We start from the raw sequence: 8,376 nt of genomic DNA, 5'->3' as shown, positions 1-8,376 counted from the left end.
AACATCTTAAAAACAGAAGAGGTGATGAATGAGACAGACAAGGAAGGGGAAGAAGTGATCAGGCTTCACCCTTACAGCCTCTTCCCAAGAGTTATCAAGATAAGGGCCACACAAACAAAAATTCCAAATCCAAAGAAAGAACTTGTTTATAGAACAAATTATAGGTCTCTTGCCCCCACAACTGACTCAGTAGGCACCTAAAATACTCAACAGCTTCTTGACAGGAAAGAAAACAAGGTTTTAGATTGTCCGTCAAGTGACTCACCCTGGGGCCAACCTGGAATCACTCTAGTTGTCCAAAGACCAGAGGAGAGCTCCCAGGGTTGGAGCCTTTGACTCTTTAAAGATTTCTTTGTTTCTCAGTTCAAAAGATCAAAAGGAGCCCAAAATAACCACTGTAATTTAAAATTATCCCAGATTATCTTGCCAGTTATTTACCTTTATCCCCATTTTTGAGGGCTTTGCCCAAGGTGGCCATAACAAACAAGGTAATTTCTGAAGGGAGTTTGTTACTATCACCAAGAACCTCAGTCCCCAAACAGCCAATTTTAAGCTGTTTATTGACACAGACACAGACAAACCAGACACCAGTGAACTATTTCCCAGCTTTAGGATAAAAAGGTCTACAACTGTTCCCACTCTGAGTGTATGCACAGATAGTCCTATTGGTCCCTAGATGACCCTGCTGTACGTGGAAGGACCCTAGATGGAGGGGAAAGGAGTTCACAGGCATCCCCAAGGTGACTTACCCTACTCCAGATTGAGCCCATTGATGTAGCTGTTTCTCTTCCTGCTACAGTCAGTGTTGGAATGCAGCCAGTGTTGGTAGAGGAAAGCAGAAGGGCAGTTCTCTGAGACAAAGAGAGCCTTGGCAGCCACTAGGGATTTACTCATCAGGTTTCCCATCCCAGGTTGACTGGACATGAGCAGGACTTAATGTCCTAGCTGGGGTGCCAAAGTTTTTACTGCCCAAGGGTCATCTGCCCATGTCAAGACATGCCAATAGTCAAGAGGCAAGGTGGTATGAAAGAAAGTACTTAATTACAGCTTGCTGGCAAGGGGGAAAAGGGCTGACTAATGTCTGAAAGAACCATCTTACAAAAGACTACAGCCCACTTATATAAAGAGCTAGTCTCCATGTGGGGGAGGCATCTGATCTCCATGCAGGGTCAGACATCTGGTCTTAGTTCCTGATAGTTTTTTGTTTTACTGGATATGCATCAGAGACCAGAGCAATGCCCTATATTCTAATCTTCCAGTTGTCATTGATGATGGCTATCAGTACAGACTTCTTGCCCAGGGGTCATCACATTCCTAAGGAACTCAAAAGAACAAAGTTATCAAATTTTGGCATCTGGGTGGAGCCAAAAATCTACAGAGTATGTCTGGGTTGGTTAATCAGAAGTCATTCAAAGTTACAATACGGTTTATTTTCTACAATATGGCTTTCCTTGTGTCAATCTTGTGTTGAGTTAGTATCACATCACCACAGAGTGTGAGAAGCTTCCAAACCAGGACACTAAGAAGCTAAGTGAGGTACCAAAGTGGAACACAATCAACTACAGGCCTGGCAGATGCTCCACATCAGCAAAGTGAGCCAGCAAGTCAACAACAATGTACTTAAGTGGCATCTAGTCTTGCCCAATTAACCCATATGTGTAAGATATCATAGCAGAAATGCCTCCTGTCTCCTCATTTAGAGTAGTTTACTTTGCTTAACATCTGGGAAACATCATAGAATCATAAATGGCTTACCAAGAAGAATAAAGGTGAAAGAATAGCTAGAAAAGAAACTGAAAACAAAATGTATGTAAACATGGAAACAATGGAGGCCATATATTGATAAAATATATTACAAAAATACAAAGATGGTATCCAGACTAGTCAAAGGTTCAGAAACATGGACACTGTCTTTCCTATACTTCAGGACAGAGCATATAGTGGGCTATTCCTTCTTGAGGAGAATTTAGCATAAACATAGATATACTTTATGTCTTTATCTATGTACATACACACGCATATTTGATGAACATATGTACTATATCTTTTTGATATATTTTTGACACAATTCTAAAAATTTATCACAAAAAATAATTATAGATGTGCAAAGAGAATCAGTTCTAGAGATGTTTATAGTTTATTAACATTAATATAAAAGCCAAAAAAAATTTTATCTTTAAAAACATAATGTGTCAATACAACATAATGACAAATGGTCATTAAAAGAGATATAGAGTAATGTTTCCAAAAGTTCTGAATATCACTGGTTCATCAGGGTATTAATCATTATGACAATGCAAATGTTCTCAATATCAATGATTTAAGGTAATATTGGGATAAGCAAACTTAAGAATGAAGAATTTTTTTTAGTCACAAGCTCTCAGTATACTTTATTAATATGCAAGAAGGAGTACAGTACATGGGGTTTCTCAAATTTCTTTGTCTATGTAATCCTTTTCTGCTCAGGGAATAGCTTTTAAGTCTAATGTTTTGAGGAATTTAACTTGAAAAACTCTTATATTGAGGGACTGTGTATCAGTGAGGAATAATTTAACTTTTAAAAACACATGTAGGCTTATATGTCAGGTTGGATGCAGAAATAAATACAGTAGAAATGTAAGAGTGCCACTCTGGATCAAAAGACCTCATTGAAGACCTGGTCTGTCACCTGTAGCTACATGATCTTGAGCAAATTGTTTAAGTTCTGTGATCTCCAGTTTGCGTATTTTCAAACTAGAATATTCTTCTATCTCCACTAAATGATGTTTTCAGAAGCAAATGTGATGTCAAGGATAAAAATACCTTGTAATGTAAGCACATATCTAGAAAATATTGATCAACATTACTGTAATCATCAAAATAAAGATTGTTCTGGTAAAAATAGAATATATCTTTTAAAGTTCAGCTATTCAGATTCATTGCCATATTTTCCCAATTTATAAATTATTTGGAGAAAATGTCCTTCCTCCGTTCTAGGTAGACTTGAATTATTTGTGCTTTTTATTTGTTTCCTTTTTAGTACTATAGTGAATGATGATGCTGATTGTTTTGATGATGATGCATTTTCATCTTTAAATTCAATTTTCTACACCAATTTTAATTCTGCAGATGGCTCTTAGAATATCCTGGTTGAGGATTTTCATGTTTTTAAATGTGCATTTTAAAGTAGAGCAGAGTGTGAAACAATGAAAGAGAATCTTTCTCATTTGCATGCAAGCAAACTAAATTCTATTCTTTGACTAATAGAACATAACAAGTTACAGCAGACATTACTAAAAAGGGGGAATATCCACATTTATTGTGAAGGAAATCACAAACTAAGACGTTTTAAATGAACTGAAATGATTTTCCCAATGTTAGCTGAGGACCAGTGTGATAATAGAAGCAGATGTTTAGTGAAATGTAATGGAAGCCGCCCCCCCAAAAAATAAGCATTACAAAAAGTGCTAGTTTTTAATTCATCAACAGTGCTATCGGGGATGGTAATATTTCACTCAGAAGAATTTTAAAGTGCACAGGAAAACATTTTTTTGTTGTCTTAACATGGAATTCATAATAGGTATTTGGAGAAATGATTGGTTGGAATAATCAACTTCACTGACAAAGTAAGACACAGGAAAGTCAGTTTCATAAACCTCATCCTCACTAGCTTGTTCACAAGCAGAATATTTTTCTTGATCCTGATACTGACTGAATCATTTCTAGTGGTGTTATCTGCACATCCACATAGCATTGGTGCATTTTGAACAACTAATCTTCTGTTTTGCATAATGATCAACCACGTAAGTTTCTGGTGTGACACTTGCCTCAGTATCTTCTATTTCCTGACGATTACTACTTGTTTTGCATTCTCTCTTTTTCTGATTAAAGTGGGGAATTAGTAAGGTGGTTATATCTATTTTTCTGGAGTCTTTGTTCTTTTTAGCATTCCAGTGTTAGACCATAGAATTCCTCATATTTTAAATCTAGAAAAAAACAAGACTTGGAAGATTAATATGTATGAAACACAAACCATTTTCTTAGTGCTCATCAGTGTTGAGATCACCATGCCCATAACTACTTCCATACCATCGGTACTTCTGTTACTTCTTTCTCTTTGGAGGAACATCTAGAGAACGAAGTTCAGTATCACAGGGTCCCAAGATCCAAGTAGTGAAGCTTATGGAAGAGCAATGAGAATGGTAATTTCTTTCTTCTTTCTCTTTTTGATTAATATTGTGTTGATTCTTATAACAGTTACAGCCATTTATTGTACCCTAACAAGCTTATGTTGACATTTGGTAAATTCATAGCAACTGCTTATCCTTTAGACCATTCGTTCATCTTAATCTTGCAAAACAGCAAGCAGAAGCAAGCTACTCTTAGGATTTGGTGCAGTTGAAATACTTTCTAAAAGGAAGGAAAAGGGCTGGCCTAGTGGTGTAGTGATTAAGTCCACATGCTCTGCTTCTGCAGTCTGGGGTTCTCCAGTTCAGAATTTGAGCATGGACCTAGCACTGCTCATCAGGCCATGCTCATGTGGCATCCCACACAGAAAAACTAAAGAGGTGTACCACTAGTATATACAGTTATGCACTGGGGCTTTTGGGAGAAGGAAAAAAAGAGGAAGATTCACAGCAGATGTTAGCTCAGGGCCAATCTTTCTCACCAAAAAAAAAAAAACAAAAAAAAATCAAGTTAAACAAACGAAAAAAAAATGAAAGGAAGGAAAACTTAAACTCAGTAAACAATGAATCTCAAAAAGGAAAATATTGGAAAATACTTATGCTAAGAATGTTTGGGGAGTTTAAAAAATCTATTCATTTATTTTCCATTAGACTTTCTTATCTTTTAAAACATATTCCTGGGGAATGATGTCAGCAACTCAGTGGAGTGAGTTGTTCCTTTTATCTCTCCCCTTCAAACTACAACTAAATGGAAATTCATTGATCGAAGGTGGATACTCACACAGTACAATGGGATGCCTGAGAGACCCATGCTGCTATACATCTGAAGGTGGACGGACTACCCCAAAGGAGGTGATGGAGATAGGTGAGCACTCCCTGGCACCCAGGCAACCCTGTGAATGCATGTGACTCCTTTCCTGGCTGGAGCAACCATAGCACCACTGCAGTCCCTAGGGTGGGAGTGTGCCTCAGCGTGACTGTGGAAACAAGTGACAGAAGCCCTGAGCCCCTTCATGATCACTTTCCCATCTGGTGGGAGAGCCCACAGTGACCCCATGGTCCCGAGAGTAGCCCAGGCTCAGACCCTGTGGGGAGGCCCCATCCATCAAGCGCAATGACTGGCATGACTTAGGAAGAAGTGACAGTGGATCTACCTACCTGAGTGAATGACTTCCCACCTGCTGAGAATGAGCAGAGTACCACTGTGGCCCTGAAGGTGGAAGCATGCCTTGGGGGGACTATGGGAGCAGACAGTGCGTGATCAGTTTCCTGTTCAGAGGGTGAGCCTACAGGGCCTCTGTTGTCCCAAGGAGAAGCTCAGGCTCAGACAGGCACAGCTGAGAGGGACTGTGGCAGGCTCAGAATTCACAGGTCCTGCCCACCCCCTTAGGGGAGGCAGGTGGAATCTGCAACTAGATACTATCACTATGCAAAGACACAAATCCAACCCATCAAATAGTATAAAGAGGTATATTAATACTCCAAACCAGAAAGAAAAAGACAAACACCTAGAATTCAATCCTTAAGGCACCTAAATGTACAATCTAAATGACAAAGAATTCAAAATAGCTATCATTAAAAAAAATTCAACTGGTTATAAGACTAAAGTCAGAATGACAGTTCAATAAAATCAGTAATAAAATTAAGAACAAGGGAATTCTTCACAAAAGAGATTGAAACTATAAAGAAAAACCAATCAGAAATGTTGGAGATTAAAAACACAATTAATGGCATAAAGAAGAATCTGAAGTCCTTAAATAAGGGAGCTGATATTACAGAGGACAGGATTAGCAATTTAGAGGATAGAAATATAGAAAGCCTTCATGTGGAGGAGAACAGAGAACCAAGACTAAAAAGAAATGCAGAGATTCTCTGAGAAATGATTGACTCTGTTAAGAAATGGAACATAAGAATTATAGGTATTCAAGCAGCAGAAGGGAGGCAGAAAGGAGCAGACAGCTTGTTCAAAGAAATAATAGCTGAGAACTCCCCAAACCTGGGGAAGGAGCTGGAATTACAAGTAAAAGAAGCCAATGGAACTCCTAATAACATCAGTGTAAAAAGTCCTTCTCCAAAGCATATATTAGTAAAACTTGCCAAAGTCAATGACAAAGAAAAAAATTTAAGAACAGTAAGGCAGAGGGAAATAATCTGCAAAGTAACCTCCATCATGCTTTCAGTGGATTTCTCAGCAGAAAGCTTACAGGCTAGGAGAGAGCAGTATAATAATATTCAAAATTCTGAAAGACAGAAACCTTCAGCCAAGAATAATCTATCCAACAAAAATATCCTTCATATATGATGGAGAAATAAAAACTTTCCCAGATAAACAAAAGCTGAAGGAGTTCAACACCACAAGACCACCCCCACTCTGCAAGAAATGGTCAAGAAAGCCCTCATACCAGAAAAAAAAGGATTTACAAGGCCTTGAGCAAGGAGATAAATAGGCAGACAAAATCAGAAAATTGCTGTTCTCTCAGAACAGATTTGCAAACAATTATAACATTAAATATAAAGGGACAGAAAATATCAAGAATAAATATAATCACTTCATATTAACCTCAGACTCACAACACAAAATAGAATAAGTTGTGACAACAGTAATTTAGATGGGGATGAGGACAGGAATGAAAACTGCTTAGACTAAGGACACACAACGCTATCAGAAAATGGACTATCTCATCAATGACAGCTTTTATGAAAACCTCACAATAACCATGAAACAAAAAAACCAGAACAGAGACACAAGTGACAAATAAAGAGGAAACTTAGAAAATCCTCATAGAGAACCACCAAACTGAATTGGCAGTCTGAAAGACATGGGACTAGAAACAAAGGAAATAAAAAATTTAAAAACAAAGGATAAAATGGCAGCATTAAGCACTCATATATCAATAATCACTCTAAATATAAATGGATTTAATTCTCCAATCAAAAGACACAGACTGGCTAGATGGATTCAAAAACAAGACTGAACAATATGCTGCCCCTGCAAAACACATTGCAGCTATAAAGACAAACATAGGCTTATAGTGAAGGGATGGAAGACAAGACTCCAATCTAATGGCAAATGAATGAAAGCAGCTGCTGGCTTACTCATATCAGACAAAGTAGGCTTCAAGATAAAAAAGGCAATGAGAGACAAAAAGGGGCAGTGTATAATGATAAAAGGGTCACTCCACCAAGAGGACATAACACGTATAAATGCACTTAACAAACGAGCACCAAGGTACATAAAACAACTATTAATTGACGTAACAGGAGATATTAATAGAAACAAAATAAAAGTAGGTGACCTTAACATCCCACTTACATCAATGGATAGATCATTCAGTCAGAAAGTCAACAAGGAAATAGTGGAACTAAATGAAAAACTAGACCAAATGGACTTAGTAGATATATGGAGAAGACTCCGTCCAAAAACAGCAGAATACACATTCTTCTCAAGTGTACATGGAACATTCTCAAAGATAGACCATATGTTGGGAAACCAGGTAAGCCTCAGTAAATTTAAGAAGACTGAAATCATATCAAGCATCTTTTCTGACCGTAGTGCTATGAAATTAGAAATCAACTACAAGGAAAAAGCTGGGAAAGAGACAAATATGTGGAGACTAAATAACATGCTACTGAACAACCAATGGATTATTAGAAATTCAAGGAGAAATCACAAAACATTTGGAAAAAATGTACATACATCATACCAACACATATGGGATGCAGCAAAATCAATCCTAAGAGGGAAATCCATAGTAATAAAGGCTAATGATAACAAACATGAAAAATCTCAAATAAGTAATCTTAAACTGTGCTTAACAAAACCAGAGAAAGAACAAACAAAGACCAAAGCCTGCAGAGAGGGAAATGACAGTTAGAGCAGAAATAAATGAAACTGAAATTAAAAAAAACCAGTAGAAAGAATCAATGAACATAAGAGTTGGCTCTTTGAGAAGATAAACAAAATTGACAAACCTTTAGCCAGACTCACTAAGAAAAAAAGAGGGAAGTCTCAAATAAATAAAATTGGAAATGAAATAGGAGAAATTACAGCAGATACCACAGAAATATACATGATTATAATTCTTAGACTCATACAACCTCCCAAAATTGAATCAAGAAGAAATAGAGAGTCTGAATAGATCACCACAAGTAAAGAAATTGAAATCATAATCAAAATCCTCCTGAAAAATAAAAGTCCAAGATCACATGG

The sequence above is a fragment of the Equus przewalskii genome, chromosome 5 (assembly GCF_037783145.1).
Source record: "Equus przewalskii isolate Varuska chromosome 5, EquPr2, whole genome shotgun sequence".
In the NCBI taxonomy this organism is placed as follows: domain Eukaryota; kingdom Metazoa; phylum Chordata; class Mammalia; order Perissodactyla; family Equidae; genus Equus; species Equus przewalskii.
Note: the sequence above shows the minus strand (reverse complement) of the source record.